Source organism: Dinoponera quadriceps, unplaced genomic scaffold (genome assembly GCF_001313825.1).
Source record: "Dinoponera quadriceps isolate SergipeBrazil2010 unplaced genomic scaffold, ASM131382v1 scaffold405, whole genome shotgun sequence".
NCBI classification, from domain to species: Eukaryota; Metazoa; Arthropoda; class Insecta; order Hymenoptera; family Formicidae; genus Dinoponera; species Dinoponera quadriceps.
Window position 1 is genome coordinate 2159590 of NW_014554754.1, and position 21919 is coordinate 2181508.

Genomic DNA, 21919 nt, shown 5'->3' on the forward strand with positions numbered 1-21919 from the left:
CGAAATGCAATTTTTATTTGATCCAATCGCGGTGTACGACGTGTGACGTACGTCACGTACCAAGGAGATTATTACTGAGAGACCCGCGTAGTCGCCTTCGTAGCGATTTGGTGGCGCTTGCATTCATCTCTAATGTCGGCTTTCCACTCGTGGGGTATCTCGCGCGCGCAGATGTCCTGAATATTCCGTTAGCTGCGACATTGCCTTGTAGATTCTTATCTCGGATGTCGGAGGAGAGAAAGGATTTCCCTTACGGGAGAGAGAGAGGTCCTCGGGACGAAACAGGGTAGGAGATAGGGACGGAGAGGCGGAGAGAACAAGAGTGAAGGTAAAAGAGAAGGAGAGAAAGACAGACGCGGATGTGGAAAATAATAATACCTTCGACCTGTGTATGTATGCGTGTGTATGCGGCGGAGCCGACCACGACGTTATTTTTTATTTTACATCTTCCACACTCAGCGCGCACGCATTCCGTTGATCCTCGCGGAAATAATTATGCCCGAAGCAGCATCGACATATTTATTCGACAACTCGCAAGTGCCACATTGCGCGTACCACGATAAAGAATATTAACGACTGATGAGGAACGGAATCGGGGTTAATGCGGAGAAACATCTTTCTTCGACGAAAATATCGCGCGAGAAGTGGACGCACACACAGACACGCGGTAACGATAATTCTACCACTATAATGACACAGATATTTTTTTTGTTCGTTGTTCTACGGTATATCCGAATATTTTGTCGTTTCTTTTTAGAAAATCCACAGCGGTATACTTTTAATTTTTAGAGAAGCAGTATTGCGCCACACAAACAGAACAGAGAGAGCCGGCCTTTAGAAGCTCAAACTTAAGCCAATCTCATTAGATCGTACGTTTGATTAAATTACGTTAGATGGTAAGGATCGATCGAAATCGGCCGTCGATTGTGTAAATCACGTAACGAGCTTCCCGTTAACTTCCCAGCCGCACAGTCTCGCGTTTCCATAGAGTACACGGAATAGTTCTACCCAGCGCCCTTATTCGGTAACTCTTGACGCATGCGTTAGAAATCTTCGCGCGGACAAAAGGTCTGTTCTTTTCCGCTGATCTGGCTGCACTGACTAGTTCTTCTCTTCCTTCCACCGAGTCTTAGCTGCGTGCATATCTCTTTTTAAGTTCTATAAACGTACATTCATTCAGCGCAAGAGAACAAACTTGAAATATATCACAAGATGATCGCGCAAGGATACGTTAACGGTAACGATAAATTGTCGTAGCAAGTTACAGAATAAGGGGGAGGATCTTTTAATTTAATCAGACATTTTTTTTTTTATTATTATTTATGAATCTCAGTTGCGCGACCAGTGCTGGAGCAACCGTCGTGTTTTTATCTTCTCGCGTTCGAAGTATATCACTCACGAGCGCTCTTGTACGCAAGTCGTGGTGCACAAAACAGACTTCCGAGGCGATCGTCACGATTTTCCCTCGAGGTGTTTCCTTCCTTCATTTTCCTCCCCCGCGAAAGTTGCTCGCTCTTCTCTAAATGCCATCGTTATTTTCCGTCATTACTCTCGAGGCTCGCGAAGCGTCGAATCGTTATCTATATATACTCGAGGAGGGAGAAACTGCTCGAAACGAATTTTGTACGAAACGAACGCTGCGATTCGACCAAAGCTAAAGAATTAATTTTTACGAATAGTACGTTAATCGTAACGACTCTTGCACAAATTATACACTCGCACGCAACTCGCGCATACGAGAGAGAAGGAGAGAGAAAGAGAGGGGTAGGAGCGTTGAAGGAGCGAGTGAACGAGAGGGGAACGCAAGATTATTATTAACGATCATCATCTGGGTCCTCTCCGGTTCTCATTCGTGTGTTTTAGCGAACAAACCCAACGTTGCACAATTAACTAAGAAGACGAATTGCCGAGAGCGAAACAGTGAGTGTGGATATGTGTAAGCGCGCGTGTGTACACGTAAGTGGGCGGTGTGTGTGTGTGTGTGAAAAAGAGAGGGGGTGTATGTATGTGTGTGTGTGTGTGTGGGAGTACACGTGAGAGACAGCGAGAATGGAAAGGAAGACGACGATGCGCAAGTAGCCATAAGTAAGAGATCACGATGTACGATCGAACTGTAATCGAGTAAAGTTGATGTTATTTAAAGTAATAACACGCAAAACATTATCTACGTTCGCACACAGCACACGAATATCCTTTCACAGCATCCCGTGGGATCTCTTTGACGTTTTGTTTCGGGCCTCAGCTGGGCGTTAGAAGGCGGTAAGTAACAATTTGCGCACGCGTCGGTAGCTTTCTCTTTACAATTGCGGGACAATAAGTTCGAAAATGCAAAATCCAGGCTGCGAGCATCGATGTCTTTTTGCGGGGTGTCCCGAAATCGGAGCGACAAACTTCGGGTGCTTACGAAGGACAACGGCAAAACGAGTAATCTTTGTCAACAAACCCATGTCTATAAATAAAATCATCTCGGCACCGGAGTCAGTTATACATAGCAGTTGTTCGAAGTGTGAGCTATTTACTTCAATACAGAGATATTGGCAATTCGTTTCCTGATCCTAGTTCTTCAAACAACTGCAGTAAACGATTCGCTCTAACGACAAAACGGCTTATTTGTTGACACGACGGACACTCATCAAAATATCACGTGTCCCGATGTCCTTTGTAAGCACCTGAAGTCCAATTTCGGAGCGTCCAGCGTACTCGAGCAAGAAACAAATGTCCCCCCTCCCCGCAATGCAAAGAGGAGATCCGGGAAATCCGACGGGAAGCAAGCGGCGAGGATAACTTCTCGAGCGCATCTTTTACACCTCTGAACCCGCGAGCGAACGGACTTTCTCGTCGGCCGAGAAACGATTGCGGACGGCTGAGTGAAAATTCCTCCGGAGGATTATTTTTCTAAGATCGCACCGGGGGAAGAGGAGGGGTGGGGGCACAGTCTCTCGGAGGCGCTCGTAACCGAAACGCAAAAGCTCGACGTGAAAAAGCGAAGTATGTGTGGATCGTTTTCCCCTCGCTGTTGGCGCAGCGCGCTAACAAGTAGCCATTGTGAGTCCCGTGTCAAGATGCTACTTGACAGTATACTCTCAGCGGACCCTCTTCAGGGCCCGCTCTCTCGCTTCGCCCCCGTTCGTTCCGACGCGCGAAACGTACGGGGCGTGCGTTGCACGCACACGTATACGCGGTATCTTCACGGTAGGGTCCTTGCTTAACTTTACGATCTTCGAAAAATCCCTTCGGGGGAGGGGAACCCTAGGGCCCCGTCGCGCGGCTAATAGAACCGAAATTATAACAGGCCGATGAGCATGCGTCGACTGCTCTTATTCCGCCTCGCTGACGGATTCAGGGGAATCGTGCACCGGGGAGATTCGACGCAGGGAAACCGTGAAGAATTTCCCCCCGAGACGACGAGCTGCTCACTCACGATCTACCCGGGTGATTTGATCGTAAGAAAACACACATCGCCGAGGTAACGTTCGATTAATTGCCGTCGACGCTCCTGCATTTTTCTTTCGCAAGGATTATTCCTTCTGATCCCAGGTAGAGCAGAAAGTGATGTCAGAATGGTGAGGTGCGTCTAACAGTCGTTCTCTCGTCATCTTGACGTCATCGTCAAGATGACGTTTCTGTTCTACCTGGGATGTGTGTGTCTTTTTTGTAACTTCGAGTTTCTTCCGTGAGTCTTTTCTGTGGGATTAATTTGTACTGTACTTTATTTTTGTCAGCGAGGGAAACGCGCAATGCCCACGGTGTGTCGTTGGAAATATTCAGAGTATTAGTTAGATTCGGGGTTGCGCGAATTCGCGGGAGATCGAGTGAAACGTCAACGCGTCGCAGCTACGCTACGCTTAATGTTCGATCCAACTTGAGGCAGCGATCGCCGTGATAAGGGCAGAATGATGAGGACAAAGGAGCCTCCGGTCACGTGGAGAAGCCAGATGCTCTCTTTCAGGATCGAAGAGGATGCCGGGATATTATCCGAACTGCACTGGTAAATATCGGCACAAAGGGGGCGGTCGATCTTATCTGTCATCGCGATCGCTGATAGACCTAATAGGTCGAGCGGGACGACGATCGTTTTGAAATAATTACCAGCCGGTATCCGGCACCGATCTTTCCGGGTTCGCTCAGACGGATCGCGGGATCAAAGGACGGATGCTCTCTTTCCCGCCGCTCTTTCTTTCTCGCGAGGTACGTTTCGCTATAAAAAAAAGAAGAAAAATTTTAACGTCGAGCTGTCAGCAAAGTTCACTGGTTGTAACCTCTTTTTATAGAAAAAAAAATCGTTACAGAACATTGGCATGCATTTTTAAGGAGCAACTCTCGATGAAATATTAAATTTAACTTAAATGTAATTGTGAGTTTTTAGTTTTCAATTTAACACAAATTTAGAACATTCCAGGTCAATTTTTGCGAAAACGGAACGTCTGCTTTCAAATTGCGTTTCCTGGCCTGTAAAATGATTCGTGGCAAGACGCGATCCAAGCGCACGTTTTCTTCCCCCCCTTTTGTTCTTTCCTTTTCCACCTTCTGGCGCATCCCCGTTACCGCGCACGGCGAATAATAAGTTTGATACCGTTACAATGCAATCATTACGCGCCGGTAATGACGGTGCATTCAGGCACGAAGCGAACTGCAACACACCACCGGCCTTTCTTCGCATCTGCCCAATTGCAACAATGGACGTGCGATGCGCCGCGCCACCCCACGAAGTCTCGTGCAATATGCAGCGATACTCTTTCTCTCCCGAGGAACGGCGGCTTGTGAAAGGAAGGAAAAAATACTGCTTTCGCATTTGTAACAAGTACGCTATTTTCATCACACTTCTGTTGCCAAGGAATCTAAATTTCAATACGAAAAATTGTAGAAAACGAAGGGACGTGCGCGGCAAGGTTTATATTTATAATTCTTAAGTTTCGACGAAAACCTTTCTCCCTATTTTTCCGCGGATTCCTTCGGTTTCTGTTCCTAAGGATACAAAAGTTCGCTGAAATAATTGAGTTTCAGTTGTATTATACGACGGTTAATTCTTACTTGTGGAAGATAGTTTCCAGCTATGGGAGCTACTTACTTTTTTCCGTGCGCGTTTTCAGAGATCAACGGCAGTTTCAGTTCCTACAAACTGAACTCGGTTTTCGAGATGAGAAAATTCGTTTCCTTCAATCAAGACGTATTCGGCTGGCGCCGAATTCAACCAATCTCCTTTCATCCGTGCGACATCGGCCGTCGAGTTTTTCGCGCGTCCCGGCCACTTCGATCGGGATGATCAAGGTGAATTTAAGGATCATCGACGCATGAATCCATTAACGCGCCATTTACGAGCGCGACCGATGCAAATTACGATGTTGGTAGCGCTTAGGCGAGCTTAGACGAGCGCGCGGACGAGCGGAGGGGCGATTTCGAAGGGGGGATTATTTATGAGCAGACCGGCTGAAATTAATTTATGCAGCCGCATAGGCTGCCACGTAATTTATTCGCGGGGCTCGCGACGATCACTCACTCTCCTCGCGGGCTTTTGTGTGTAAGGAAATCCCGGGCCATTAGAAACGAGCACGAAGGGCCTCCGCGTCGATCCCTCTTCGGCCTCTCTTCCGAGTGCTGGCCCGATCGAGCTCGTTGTTTCGCGAGCACGATTCCGCCGAGATCGGCCGGCGATCCCGCGGAAAACGAACCAACTGCCACCACCGTGGACCGCGAGAAGCGAGGGATATCATCTCTGTCGGACGCCGCGTCTTAATGTCGCTTCGCGCGACAATTACGTCAGTAAATATCTCGGCGCTGAGAATTTCTCTATCATTCATATTTTCGTACCAGGAGGAGTCGAAGCGGGTATATGTTTGCGGTGTGATTTAAATATCGATGTCATCAGTATCGACATAGTTCGAGGATAACGTTGCTCCAATGTATATTCGTTCTTCACCATTCTTCAGGAGCAGTCGCAATTTCATTTATATCTTCGTTATTATTGTTCTCGATCCAGTGTTAGAAAGTGATGCGATATCAATATTTGATATTCGTAAACTATAATCATCGAAGTGAAAGAATTACAGCTAGAAGCATCTTTCCAGTTAAACGTGTCAGTGATAATAACCTCACATGGGAACAGAGAATTAGCTTCCACAGCTAAAAATTAGCTATCCATATAGCGCAACTGAGATTTAGCTGAGTTAGCGGATTTCTTCAGTCTCCGCGCCTAGTTTTTAGCTCTCACAGATGAAAACTAAGTCCGGTGACGAGATTCCAATAGTATCATATGGACAGCTAATTCTTTCTTCCCGTGTGCATGTTGCTGCCGCTATTTCGCGATTAAAACCACAAGAAGGTACAGCTGAGAACGAGAATAACTAGAAATTTCCCCCGATGAAGGAAGAAACTGGACTTGCCGAGACGGATAATAACACTTTCGGCGCTCGCTTCGCGAGACTGACTCCCCGTCGTTTTCAGACGAGTGTCCGACGTTTCCGCGCGACTGTTTTCAAAATTGAGTCAGCACAGATCGCGTCGTGACGCGGCTCGGTTCGTACCACGACGACGACGACGACGTACGCCGCATTTCCATCACGGGGGCGAGATCCAGGAAGGATCCGCGCGCGGCTGAAACAAGAGGGATCGTTCTCCCGGGGAAGAGCCGCGAGGATCTCGCGGCGAGATCTGCGGCTGTGGTGCACCCGCGTTATGATTTGTGGCCGTCCAGATCGTGATCCTGTCCGGCCGGCTGGCCGGCAGGAGGAGAGATAGAGAGAGAAAGAGAGAGGGCACCCACGCTTTCCAGGAACCGTCCGCGTGGCGTTCGCCGGCGCGAGGACGGAGGAACGTAGGTCCCCGAGACGAGAGAGATCAGCCGGCCCCGATTACGCCGAGGGTGTAATGGACAGACTAATTTGTGAAATTTAAATTCCGTCCCCGACGTTTTGCCGCGAGGCGAGCCGCGGGGGAAAGGACGGCAAGGAGAGGGGGACGAGATAAATCGCGAAGTAGTTCCCCACGGGGACGACGGTCCGCGGACGGATCTTTCTGGAAAATCGTAGGTGGCTAGGTGGCTACGTGTCGCGATGTTTCATGGGTGGCGTACGCGTGTGCGGAGGATAATTCGCGGCCGAGATCGGGATCGGCTCGCTCGAGGCCTCGATGTTATTTCCCCATTATCTCGAGATTTCCGATTATCGCGGATAACGCAAAGAAAACGCAGCGACGTGGACGCGCGAGAGATCGCGGGATGCGCGGAATAGAATCCGATGGTCGTGAAGATTCCGTTCGCCGTTATCCGCGTGGAAAATGTCTCGGGATCCCGATTTCCTAAAATAATTGTGGATTCCGGTCGGGGAATCTGGTGTGAGAAAGTACCCCGCGGGTTCGGAGAGCGAAATTTTGCTCCTCGCAGGCAAAAATTGATTCGTATCGAAACAAGAATTTTCTTCGAGTCAACTGAACGCGTTCCTCAGTGCGCGCGGATAATTGCGCCGTTATTCGCCTCACGGAGTAACGATGTTTACTCCGTGTCCTCGAGGACGTTCAATTGCTGCGGGAATTACGCGGTGATCTCTCTGGTCGGCGCAGCGCGAGGCACAGGAAGATGAAGAGAGACAAAGACGGGCGGGAAGGGGCGGTCGGGGGGGGAGGGGGAGTAACAGTGAGCAAGATGTCTAAGCGGTGGCGGATTAGAGGCAGCTTCTCGCAGTATACGCGCGGCGAGAGCGGGCCCCATTGTCGGGCCGCATAATACGGTTATGATTTAGTTTGGGACGTGAGGATGCGAGAGAGCGAACGAATGAACGAACGGGCCGAGGGGGCCTGGCTGGGTGGAGGGCAACGAAGGGGGGCTGGGGAGGGCCATTGGTGTCAGATTACGGCGGGGCCCGTCTGGAACATCCACACGTCCGCGTAAGGACTCACACGCGGCGGCGGGACCTTTAAGCGTGCCTGTGCGTGTATGCTCTGTCTTTTTTTCTCTCTCGCTTTCTCTTTCTCTCTTTCTCTCTCCCTCCGGGAAGACCGTCCCCACTTTCCCCGCTCCTCCTTTCTCCTCTCCGCCTCTCTCCCTCGCTCGCGTTTTCCTCGCACCGGACATTCGTCCTTTCTTTTTTTCCTCTTTTCATTCGGAGTGTCTTTTATTGCTGCGAGCGATCGCCGAGGGGCGCGTCGGTGAGACGCGCGACGTTGCGACCTCGCGAATATTTCGGAGACGCGGGAAGTGAGATATTTTACGCCGAATTATCGCCAAGTTATCCCGTGTCTTCGGGATTTTATCTGAGAATATTCCGAGTCGGAAATCCCCTCGGAGTTATCGCACGGGAAAGGAGAATTGGTCCCCACAGTTGAGAACTAGCTCCAACGGGTGAAAATTAGCTGTAAATATAATATAACTGAACTAAAGTCTGGATTAATCTAATTTTCAATTATATATACGGACAGCCGATTCCTCTCTTCCGCGCGCGTTAATCGGAGCGAAGGGTTGCGAGGCAGACGGGGGAATAAATATTCCCCGAAGAAAGGCCGGAAGAGATTGATACATCGCGGATTATCTATACGTGCGCGCTTATCCGGAATTCTATATGCCTCGCCAGCAATCGTCCGTGCAGCATCTCGAATCGCTGCGCTACAAAAGGGTTAATCCGGCATCTTTCGGCGGCGTTCTTTCTCCCCCTTCCCCCGTGCAACTCTCGGCCGCGGGTTCTGCGAACTCGCGAATTATGGATATGATTATCTCGGACGTGCTCTTGACGGGAAGCCAGACCTGTCCCGGAGGTGTCACCTTACACCCTTTTCCCGCCCCCGCATCGAGCCCTGGCTTGGCGCCCCGGCGTTGCTCCCCGTAACCGAATCTCGCAAATAATTGGACCTCCTTCCGATCGCGAAGGTCGACGATAAATAACGACCTTTCTCTCTCTCTCTCTCCCTCTCCCCGTCATTGATCCCGCGCGTGTTCTCACGTCAGACGGGAACCTCGTGACGAACGCTGGGCGATCGAGAACTGCAAACTGACGGTGCTTTGCCGAGGTCAGATCTCAACGAGATCTCGCACGTGACGAGTCGACGACTTGAGATCTCCTTCCGCGCCTTTCGGGGATTGAACTCGACGAGATCGCAATTCTGTCGAACTCCCTTCGTCCGGAATCACTCGTCACCGCAAAGCTTAAATCATCAGTCATCAGCGCCACGCGAGAAACCAGTTCCACCCTCCTATTGTCCCGTACAACTCTCGGGATGAAAATGCCAACCCACCGAACATATGTCGAAGATCGCGGGGTCCCTCTGTACAATGACACCCCGGATTTTTGTGTTCGAGGATTGGCCGGGCGTTTCGCCCAATAGAGTTCGTCCGTCGAGCGTGCAGCATCCGCTTTCGAGGTTTGACAGCTCCCGTGGGGTTGAGTCTATAGGATCGGGCAACGCGATGACGCAAACGTAACGTCATTACGACAAATTGCGATCCTCTTGCGGGATAAATGTCGAAACCAGTTGGGTGGATTAATAGGATTTTATAGAATGCGCGAGCATCTAGATGCACCGCATATAAATATGGGGAGGACTCCGGCATATCCTGTACGGCGCCGACAATTATAACAGCCCTCGAGATCGGATAAATTTTTTTGAGAATTATAATTTGATCATCTCGAAATATTTTATCCTCAAACTCGTTGAATTTTCATCATATTAAATAAAATTGTAGAGGCATCTAAACATAAGTAGTTCTGTGTATATATATTCTTGTGAACGAATATATTGTATTGTATTGTATTATATGTACATATTTTTTATATATTGCATTGTAGTGTATCCTTTTTATATTCCGTTATAATACAAATAAGAATAAAAATAGTTCAACCTTAGCCTGATTTCTTTTTATTGTGTTACCTTTCTGAAAAAAATCGCAAATGCATTTAAATTCTTCACTGAAAATTCATACTACTTCCTTGCTTATTATATTCTCCTGATATAAATCCACGGAACTGAACCGTTAATCCATGAATTTTTCTTACTCAAAATCCGGATTTTCGCTTTTTGGTATCAGGAGAATATAACGAGCAAAGAGGTAGCACGAATTTCCGGCGGTAAATTTTAAAAGTTACTAATTTTAAATTTTCAATTTATCGATCTTCGCATTTTAATATCAGGAGAACAGAATGATCAAAGAGGTGGCACGAATTTCCGGCGGTAAATTTGAAAAGTTACTAATTTTGAATTCTGTCCCTATTTTCACATTTTAATATCAGGAGAACAGAATGATCAAAGAGGTAGCACGAATTTCCGGCGGTAAATTTGAAAAGTTACTAATTTTAAATTTTCAATTTATCGATCTTCGCATTTTAATATCAGGAGAATAGAATGATTAAAGAGGTAGCATGAATTTTCAGTGGTAAATTTGAAAAGTTGCAAATTTCGAATTCTCAATGTCCCGTTTTTCGCGTTGTAACATTAGGAGAATATCAGGAACAAAAGGATGGCATAAATAAAAAGAAACTAAGTTAGAATTCAACCATTTTTAATTTTATCTAAGTTTTATACAATACAATATAATACAATGCAATATATACACAATATATTTAAAATATAACTATAATTTAATATATCAAAAATATATATTTTTTTTCATGATGTAATATAATACCAATATATTTGTTCACAAATATATATATATATTTGTAATATTCGCAATGAGTTAAAATCGTCGAAAAGTGGGAAGAAGTGTCAGGGGTCATCTCTCTGCGCTTATCTCCAGGGGTTACCGAGAAGCAGAGCGAGAACTACCCTTAACTATGATACAGGGCACTCGCCCTTATCTGCCATCTGTATACAACGGCGTTGGGGCGTCGGAATCCGATTCATAAACGTCAAACACGAGGCTGTTTACGCTGTTCGCACCTCCATTGTCGCCGATTTCGGGACCCGGCCGAGAGACCCACTCGTGCTGTCGATCGTTCCGCACCTCGGGACACAATAAATACATCTATCTCCCGTACCGCGGTATAATGCGCGAAAGGGCCCGCAGCCGAGCGGCTCTCTCGTATCTCCGATACGATCGGTAGTTACTTAGCACTTCCACGACGCTCGTTCGATGCTTATCGAACCGGCCCAGCACCCCTTTCCTCCTCCTCCTCCTCGTTGAATTTATTGCGGGCCCCTGCGGAAAAGAGGCTGACGGCCCATCTGCATCTCCTCGTTTCTCTCTCTTTTCCTCTCCCGGGCCCAGTCCGCCTCTCTTGTTGGCGGACCAGTTGCTGTAGTATCTCTTCGCGATACTTGCAGAAACGGTCGACGTAGTACGCGAAGAACTTTCACGTGGGTGATTAAATCGTTACCTCGGGTACAATGCGACGAACTGTATTGCAACTTCCGTATTGACACTTCAAACCTCATACAACGCCTATGCATGTAATAACCGCAGTAATTATATTCACGGTGGCATCGTGTACTAATGTGCTTTATCAAGTGCAAAGTCTCGTCAACGTTGCCAAAGAGAACGTTTAACGAGCATTTTCCACTCGTATCCTAGACAGACGGCGATCGATCTCCTTTTTTCCTAATGTAATATATAAGTGATTAATAATATAAAATTATCTCAAATTTATATCCAGATCATCTAATTCTTTAGATCGCTTATCGATGCGGATTATTTCGAAAATTATCGAACTATTCTTTATTCTATAACCGTTCTCTTAATCCTGAGAGAGAGAGAGAGAGAGAGAGAGATCTAAGAATCCATTTATTATTTTACAATCGCTTATTATCTTACGATCGCGGAGTCAGGCACTTAATTTTTGCAAAATATTTGGATTAAAAAAATATGGGAAGCTTCAATTCTTCCCAATTTCAAAAGTCAAGTCGCGGCTACGAGGCTACAACGGGATCCACGGTTCATTCAGAGCCGGCGGGCGAGGAGCGTTGTTTTCCTACAAGGAATTACACGCGTGTGCACACGCACACACGACACCGCCGCGCGGCGTGACCTACCCCACTGAGAATCGTGTTTCAATACAGAAACCGAAAACCATATCATTACGTAGAAGCTCCGTTTCGTCGCCCGCGAGACGGGCGCGCGCCGCTGTTGCATTGTCAAGAACTCCGCATGTCGTTTCGGCGAGCGAATCGAGCGTTTCAATTTACAAATTGTTTCCGTGGGGCGTAAAGAGCCTATCATTTCACGCTCGTTTCAAAACGGCACGGGATCGATTGACCTTTTTGTCGAAAACCTTTTCACTCGCGCGATAATGCGAGGTTCCGCTCCGCGTACCATCGACAATGGCCGGCTGCGATGACGACACGATTAACACTGGTGACCACAACCGAGATAATTAATTAACGACCGGGGGAGATGAAACGCCTTATTTCGATTATTCCTCGGAAAGCGGTCGTCTTTGCGTACACGCCGCCGCTCAAAAATTGTAGCGCCTCTGGGGCATCTTTAGCCGCCTACCGAGAGAGAGAAAGAGAGAGAGAGAGAGAGAGCCACTATTTACATACATAAATATCTTTATATAGGAATTTTAATATATCCTCCCTATAATAAAGTGCGGTATAAACACAAGGTTGCATTCACAATTTTCAGAGGAAGCTATTATGTATCATGAAAATGTAAACTTGTGCATGTGCATGCGAGTGATTTGCAAGAAAGTATCCTTTTTAGTCGCGATGTGTATTCTTCCGATATCATTTTTTTTTTTTATTTGGAAGCCCATCTTTGCACAGTTCCGATACACATTTTATCGACATTGATAACGCGCCAGCAATATGCAACAAATACGTATTTATTCGAAATACATAAATATCGAAATCTTTCACTCGCCTGCTCTTTTCAATTTTTTAACATACGCTGGATTGCCGAGAAAATGTATTATCAAATCTAATAACAAAGGATGACAAGCAGACTGCAGATCTTTCTAATTCGCTTATATTTATAATATTTTGTACACGCAGATTTTCAATTTTCTCCTTCCGATTGATAATTTAATAATCCGTACCTCGTACACCATATGTTATAAATATATAAGCAAATTGGATCTGCAATCAACTCTTGTTGTAACTATTTTACGTTGCCTCTTTCCTATCACGGAGAAAAATATTTGGCTGATGCCAACTAGATTTTATCGCTGTTGCAACCGTTTTACTATAATAATAAAATTATATTTTTCGTGTAAACTCTCGCTGTCTCCATAATAACTAACAATTTGCTATGCCAGCGAAATTATTTTTCTCCGTGTTCGTAATAATGATCATTTTTGTAGCCTCATCAATATTATAAGATGTATCTTAAAACACACACACACACACACATACACATGCGGTAACGTAGAGACCGTCGATGGCGGGAATGGAATCGCGTGAAAAATTTTTACGATCATTCGCTCGATGTGATCATCAAAATTTCGCTGTCTCGAGCTGAGAAGATCGACGGTGTCGCGATCGGAGGGATCGGCGATAAGTTCGGTCACGTCGGTCGCCGACGACGGAGGAAGTGAAGTCGCGCGGAGGGTTGGTTGGCGACAAGTTAAAGCATTAAGTAGCCGGTCGCTGCGTCCGCTGTCAGTCTCCGCTCTAATTAATCGTAATTGACGGCCGCGCGAAGCCTCGCACATTGCTCGCAGCGTGCTGCGCACGCTCCTCCTCGTCGAACGCGCCGAGAACTCTGCATAATCATCCACGGCCGGCGGGCCTCTTCCGTTGCAGAAATCTGTCGATGGAATTTCACGCCGCGGGAGCCGCCGTCCGCAAATCCCCGGCCGATGCAATCGAAACACGCGAATGGCGGCACTTCCTGCTGATACCGATCGTCGCTCGATCTCCGCGAGATTTCAGATGGATCGATAGGCCGTGGAATTACTGCGTGACGTTCGCGGGACGGACAGTTCCAAACGGCACCGAGCGCGTTGCGAAATTTAGGTCGCCTCTCGAACACTTTCGCGAGGAGTTTTGCGAAACGCACGATCCGGATTGCGGCGGATCGAGGCGTCCCCAGTCGAAATTCCAGTTCTACATTAAGTCTAGCTCAGTTCCACGTTACATCTTCAAAGGTCTTCAATCGTGCTCCCCTTGATGCTACAAACTGAAAGTTATTTCCGTTTTCTCCACTTAAAGACTTAGGATAGAGAATGAAAAATTTCCTCCCCGGGAGATCTAAATTCCCTTTTGCGGCATCAAAGGAGCACAATGGAAGACCGAATGACGACTTAACGCAGAATCAAGTATATTCAATATGGAATGAAAATTTCAACTCGGGATTTTTCCGGCAGATCGAAACGCTTCCACGCTCCCCGATTGAAGTCGGATTTAATCCAGCGTCTATCGGCGCAAAACGGAGGAACGAGAGCGGACACATCAAGAGGACATTTACGGGCATTTGCGTAACGTGACCCATTATCTGCGCCGCCGTGTATTTTAATAATTCGCCGACGTCGCGCGTATTTACTTGCAACGATAATGAATAAAAATCAGCGATAAACATCGGCCTGTTCTACGCGACATATAATTAGATAATTATGGGGTATAAAGTATCGGCTAATGACTGCGATCGTGTTCGCCGATGATGCGCGGCGTGCAAACAAAATCGGTCGATTATAATAATAATAAAAACATGCGATATTCCGCTCGGGGCGAGGTATGTCATTTGCATCGGTCATCGCGGGCAGCCCGGCCAGCCAACTTTCCGATCAGTTCGCGCACAATCGGGCCGAAAAATCCGGCGGACCTTCGAAACGGCGGATAATTGATCGTAAACGTGGCGAGGAAGACGGAGAGGGCGCGAAGAAGACGGCGAACCGACCGAGTTGCGCAACTCGGCCGGACAATTTGCATGATTAGTTCACCCACTTTTTTCCCTCCTGCTTCGGTCTGTCCGCGCACCAGATACTGGATTCTCACGGTACGTACGCCAATTGGAGTCAACTCATCTAAATACCCGGGCTACCCGCTATTACAGACGCGCGTGTGCAGGCGAGCGCGCTTACGAGAACAGGCCCATTATGTAACCGACGTGGACAATGTTGTCCCGCATTCGCCAATTGGCCGAACGTCGCGGACCTTTTTCAACGTGTGCCCCACTTTAGAAATATGAATGAGAGCTTCGGAAAGGCGAACGCTAAAAATATCCCGATACCGTAGCGACCGACATGTGCTCGGCGCCATTGTTGCAGACGATTGCCCGGTAATAATGTATGAATGTATACTGAAAGAAATCATCATTGTTTCCGGCCTGAAGTATCCCCGTTTTAATGCGGTTTTAATGATAGTGGCAACACACGTGCAAGGTTATTATCGCTTACTTAAAAATGGTTTTTCTATGCGCACACACAGTAAATGTTTTTGTGTTACAGTCTACCTAAATTTTCCTATTACTTTAACATAAGGAGGATATATTAAAAAGAAAAAAATTTGTTGTATTAACATATTCACCTCGTTAAAGTAACACCAAAATTTGAGCGGACCGTTCGTAACGAATTTTTTACTGTATGACTACAACTCTTTCATTATGATGAGTATAGTTATAAACACCAAATATTTTTTCTCTTTCAGTGTATATTGTAACGTATATAACTGCACTTTTCCGACATATCTGGCAAACACACGTTTTTCTCGCACAAGTAGAAGAATTTCATTGCAAATTTTGCGATAAATTTTGCGGACGGACAGATAAGACAGCAGGTTTGTCGAGAGAAGAGCGGATTATCGCGAAGAGTCGCGCTCGAAACGCGTCGATTAGCGAATTGTCAGCTTAATTTCACTGTTCTTTAATGACGTGAGACAGAGAGGAAGACACGAGAATCGCTCGCGAGAGCGTACGGAAAATTTTGAGATTCAACACGGCGAGCGGAGGTATTCGAATGATTGTTCTCATTACGAGACTAGTTCGCTAATAGAGCCATTGTCTAGGTCCGGTTAGGCACGTCTAAAAGCCTAATGACTGTTTCCTAGAGACGCGCCAGTCCGAATACAGAGCGAATTAGAATAATTCGTTCCGTCTGGCTGCGTCACTACATCGTGTAAGACCGTCGCACGTCTGCTGTGGCCAGCTTCTCCCATTGGAAACGCGGCTTTCTACCTGAATACACCCGTGTAACGTTGTTTTATCCCATCATTCAGAGACAATAGTTCACGTTGTGATCTGCAATGTCTTAGGGTGGGTATACACCGAGTGAACAGCCGATGTGTAATATAAACGTGTGCATTCGCGTTAAGACAAACTCAAACAAGTCGAAATCTTAGTTTCACATTAAGTCTTCGAAGATCTTCTATCGTGTTCCTTTGATGCTACAAATGGGAAGTTATTTCCGTTTTCTCCTTGGAAGACTTAATGTAGAATCCAAATTTCGGCTCGGGAACTTTCTCTGATAAACCACCTTATGAGCAAATCAGCCCGAAACGTTCTCCTCGAATTCAACATGATGTACACATTGTACAATTTTCCAAATTGTAACAACGAATGTCTGCATTTCGCTGTTCATTCTTTGTTTATTCGCTCAGTGTACATCCAGATTTATTTGCTTGTACATGAAAAAAAAAGATAAATATTAACAGGAGCGGTCGTACGCACGGAAAGTTCCTATTACGTTGAGAGTTTATTTAGCGGGAATTTTAGAAGCATTATTCAACATTGTTTAGAATTTCATGGTTTCGCGCATAGCGCGGCATCATCATGGATTGCCATTTCAATAATTGTCAATATACACGCCGCAAATAATTCCAAATTGTATCAGCGCGCATCCCGTCATTCGTGATGATAGCATAATAATACTTATTACATATAATAATAAACGAATTCTAATAAAGACGTCGAGGGAGATATTCACAGATAGCTATCGCCCACCGAAACGATTATGTCGCCGGATTACTATAGGTAGAAAATGGATCATGATCGGTGAAATACGAATTTCCGAAGAGCAAAGAGAGAGAGAGAGAGAGAGAAAACGAGAGGAGCCGAGCACGAAAGGACGAAACACACCGACAGAAAAATTTCCATCCGTTGCCCACGCCAGAAGGAAATCGTTTTTTCTGCGTTGGCGCAATTTGCCATGTAAATTCGATCGGAACATGATTACACGCCTTGGCAAACTATAACCGGGCTCACCGCCGCTGTTACCACCGTCGTCGTCGTCGTCATCGTCGCCGCAACAACTAGACGTCGTTTCGTCGATCGATCTTGATCGATCTTTCGATGCGCATATAGATATAGATCCCGCCGGAGATCGTGCCAGATGGCCTATGGGACCAGCCGAGGCCATTATGTGGCCGTCCGGGAATCTGTAATGAAATTAGAAATTAAGAGAGAGAGAGAGAGAGGGAGGGACGAGCTCTCTACGAGCTCGACCTGAATTTTCCTGGAACTTCTCCAACGTAGGCTACGTAATCGCACGAAGCGTTATGATAACGGACGGTATGCGTTCTTGAAAAGACGCACGGTTGTTGTCGAGAGAAAACGTAGCAGGGAAGTTCCCAGGGATGATTATTACTTTAATTCTACGTCACAGCTTTGTTTTACGGCTGGATCTCGCCCCTCATTCACTCCCGTTTCGAGGAATCCGCCGGGGAAATCATCCCCTGTTAACGTTCGCTCCTTATCTGCGTCTGTAAATAATCCAAAGTAACGATCCAAAACGAGTAAAATTCCCAGAGACGGGGAATCAGATAAACCAACAACCAACGTTTAACGGTTCTATGATGCATCGCCACTTCGCGCCGCCGGAACGTTCGTCGAGTGCGGACGCGAGTCCGCGTCGTAATTTACGGATACGCACTGCGGATTAGCCCGGGGCCGAAATAAGAGATTCGTCTCGTTGCTGTTGGCCGCGGACGAAGAGCATCATTCGAGGGGGAGGAAGGGGGACGGAGACACGCACGTAAGGTCCTCGCACAAAGTCGTCTTATAAGACACATCGCATATACGCGTAGCTCGTGTTCGGTCACCCGTTAAGAAGGAAGCTGGGGCCCGATGTCGAAGATAAGGAGGTGGACGACGACGACCCCCTCCCTTCTCTCCTCCTCTTCCCGCGCCCGTAGCACCCAAGTTCGGGGAGACCAACGCGGGGCCCCTCACGTAATCCACGAGTACGTCGCGACGAATTTGTTCGGCTGTCCAATGAGCCATAAACGCGCCCCCACACACACACATACACTCTTCTGCGGCCCCTTCGCCACACACGTCCTTCTATATCATGACGAAGAGGCCGCGAAACTGGGCCCGTAACTTCAAAATGGCTACCGTCCGCATCGGTGGTCATCGCGAGATTTTCATTCTACCACCGGCGAATCGGTGAGATCGCGCGATCGGAGCTTTCTGTAGCGAGCACGACACGGTTGTGTGTGTGCATTTACACGTAATTACGTAACTTTCGCAATTAGCGACAGACGGACGGACGAACGAGCAGACGAACATTATGAACTCACCGTAGGTCGCCGCAATATTAATATAAATATTAATGATGTAATTTGTAATAAATCAGTTTTCCACGTGAATCGACGCGATATTTATCGTTGAGAATTTACACGGCAGCGAGGGGAGGCGAAGGGAGGAAGCAGAGGGTACGCCTCGCGGTATCGACATTTATCGGGAAAATACGCGGAGACCGCGTCACATAATATCCGGGGGGGGGAAACATTAACAAAATGCGCGTCGCATTAATTTTTGCACGCAATATGATGGAAACACTGCGGATGGGGCCAATTCAGCGAGCGAAAAACAACACGTGTCAAAATATCGGCAAAAATATACAACGTTGAAATATCGTGCTTTAAACAAGACGGATTACGCGCCTTTGCGCGACTCCCGCCGGTCTTGCGTCCACCTTTCCTCCCTCGTGTCGATCACGACTCTTTGCTTTCTCCCATTCGTGATTCTACTCGCGCGTAGAGCTTATCCTTAATGAAAAATAAAGTTTCACAACAGGTAAAACCCCGAGCCCAAATTCTGATGTTACCCTGACGCTCTTAAGGATAGTCTATGCCTATTTAGACGGCTTATAGATCAATAAAAACCTTCCGCGATGATACTGACACTTTTTAACTTCTCTCTTGAACCTTTAATTCTACATGGAAAAAAATGCCGTTGAATTGATAAAATTTCTAACAGTAACGTAATTGGTGTAACAATAGATAATAAATTTTCTTCAATGGCAAATATCATTAAAACTATTATGCTATGTGTTATGTTTCAATAATTAAAATATTAGTTTATATATTTATATATATGTTTCAATAATTAAACTTAAAATAATTTAAAATAATTAAAGTATTAGTTTCAATAATACCGTTATTGGATCAAGATTTACTATAATTGCGCATACTGTTGGAAATTCTATTGATTCAACGTTTTTTTCTGTACACAAATTGAATTTTAATGCTATCTTCGACAACCTATTTTGACGATAAAACAGCGAAGACTGAAATTTGGAACCTCATCAGGGTCAAAGTAAAGGTTATAGCATATTAGTGAAACTGAAATGGAACCCTATTTTGCTATTTTAGCTCCTACTATGTTGTAGAATTAAAAGGTTTAATAAGGGCCAAAATTTCGACTCAGGTTCCTCGCACAGTACACGACGAACGATATTCAAATATTTTGCAGAAAATCGAAATTTTTGTTTAGATTTTCTACTCGAACGCGTACGAACAGGATTCTCAAGACGGCGAGAGCGGAACCCCGCTCGCCAAGCACGCGTCCGCAGTAATAGCGCGGGGTCATTTGTTACCGCAAATAAAAAGTGTCGAATCCGGCCCGAAAGCGCGTTGGTCGGTGTGTAATTTGTCGGTCGAATAATGCGATGTTAATAGAATGGTGTATTGGGGTACACCGACCCCATAAATCATTGTTAATTTGGCAGAGCCATTCAATCGCCATACTGCCAAGCCACTCTCGCTCTCCTTCCTTTTTTTTCTCTCTTTTTTTTTTCCTTCTCTTCTCTCTCTCTCTCTCTCTCTCTCTCTCTCTCTCTCCCTCTAGTCGGTGATCCTTCGACTGCTCCTCTTCGCGTCGGCTCCTGCCGGTTGAAGGGACCCGAAACGGTCGTAAAACGAGGGCTCTCTCGATGACCGCTGGTGAATGTGGTCGTCCGCGAAATTGCCCCTCTATTTTTGTATCCTCCCGCACACGCTCCCGTTCGCCCAACAGCCTTTTTGTTTCCGCGTATTTCACCGGCTGACCTCCTTTTTTCCTTTCGAAATTCGCCTCTGCGAGCATCGATATCGCACGGTTATTAGCCAGTAAGTCTTATAGCCAAACCGAGGCGCATAATAGTCGGACATCGCGAGGGTGAGCATGAAGAAGAACGTACGCTGGAAGAAGAAATTGAAATTTTTGCGAAGTAAATGTTCACCTGTGACATTTCTTTCGACATTTATTAGTTAGTGAACAAAATTCGACTGTGGCGACGGAATATATATGCTAGGAATAAAATTCGATTTCACTGTCTATTTAAATAAGCGTTTACTTCTGTGAAATAAATCTTTATATTTCACAAATAAATTTCTAACGTCTTTTTTCTCAGTGTACAATTCGAGCCGAACAGACTCGCACACGGTGATGAAATGATCTCGTAAGATAATAGATCCGCTCTCTTTATAGCTGAATTAGTGCTGCACTGATACTTCGATCCTCCTTCTCTCAACGCTCTATTATATTCTTTTCATTCTAAAAGTTAAAGGTTGAACATGGTGGAAACGGTATGATCTAGTTCAGCTATAAAGAAAATATCTAATACATGCGTTGTCGAGTAATGCGGAATGGCCGCTAATAAACAACCCTTGATGACCTCGAAGGAATGAAAAGTAGAACGAAAGATTGAAAATAACCGACGCGAAAATTAATTGTTACGGTGTGAACCGGACGAAGCGTCGCGTTGGTCCTCTTTCTCTCTCTCTCTCTCTCTCTCGTCCCTCTTGTTTCGTCCGCTGCGTAAATCTCTGCGCGCCTCTCAAGAATCCTGAAGCACACGTCGCGTCCCGATGCGAGCTTTCACCGATCGATAAGTCGGCGGCAGACGAGTCCTACACATTCAACATTGTGCGTCGACTCGCGGTTGAACATGGTGGAAACGGTTATCCCGAATTTTTCACCATCGACCTGCGGACGTCGAGCGACACGATTGGCGGAATCATCGCGGTACTTTCGTACTGGAAAAAGGTACGGCGGGAGGGGAGAACGCGGTGACGAGAAGGATGCACGGATGGCGAACGCCAGGGAGGGAGGGAGGGAGTGAGTGAGAAAGAGAGAGGGTGAGAGGGGGATACAGAGAGAAAGACAGAGTGCATGACAGAGAGGGGAAAAGGAGAGTACGAGGCTCGTGTTTCCGGCCGGGTGAACAACAATGCCCGCAGACAAATGAGCATCCCGCCTCCATTGTTCGCCTGATCGGCACGGCGCAGCCTCTCCCCGGTTCCGCTTGCTGCCCCGGACCTCCCTATGTCGTCGTCAGGGGCCCACGTCGTACTCCAACACCCGGTTGGGGGGTCCCCGATCAACCTGATGCGGGCCAACACCGATTAAACATCGCTGCTTCGTCGAATCTCCGTCAACGGGACTCCTCGCTCTCCTTCTCCCTCTTTCATCTCCACCTCCTTCTGCACCTCCTCTACCCCTGTCCCTCGCCGTTTGTCCGTCGTCCGTTTCCTCTTGCTCCTTTTGTGCTACCTCTCGATCGCTCTCTTACCTCCCGTGCTTTTGTCTCTGCATGTTCGGCTCTCCCGTGTCCTTCCCGGTCTTCTTCGATCGGCGCTTTCATTATGTTCCAGGTGCGGTTCCACCGTAGGGGAGGTGAACAGGGCGCAGGGAGACCGGGGCGAGCGACGACTCTCGTGCGACACGTCAGGCACCGGGGTTACGTGAATCGGGACTTACCGGTTGCGAGGATACCGTGAATGCGCGGTGGAACGCGCTGATGCAGACGCGGAGGTGATAAAGGTGAAACGAGCGTGCGAGAGGTCGTTCGGTTTTGAAAAA

At 46.8% G+C, this 21919-nt stretch overlaps 1 protein-coding gene across 1 annotated transcript in view; it reads left to right on the top strand.

The window, feature by feature from the left end:
- LOC106741473 (homeobox protein SIX1) overlaps nucleotides 1-21919 on the top strand; it is a 56306-nt gene extending 34387 nt beyond the window's left edge. The window contains exon 6 of the transcript XR_001374188.1: nucleotides 21712-21919. The gene's annotated coding sequence lies outside the window, so the exon portion shown is untranslated. The remainder of the gene's footprint in view (nucleotides 1-21711) is intronic.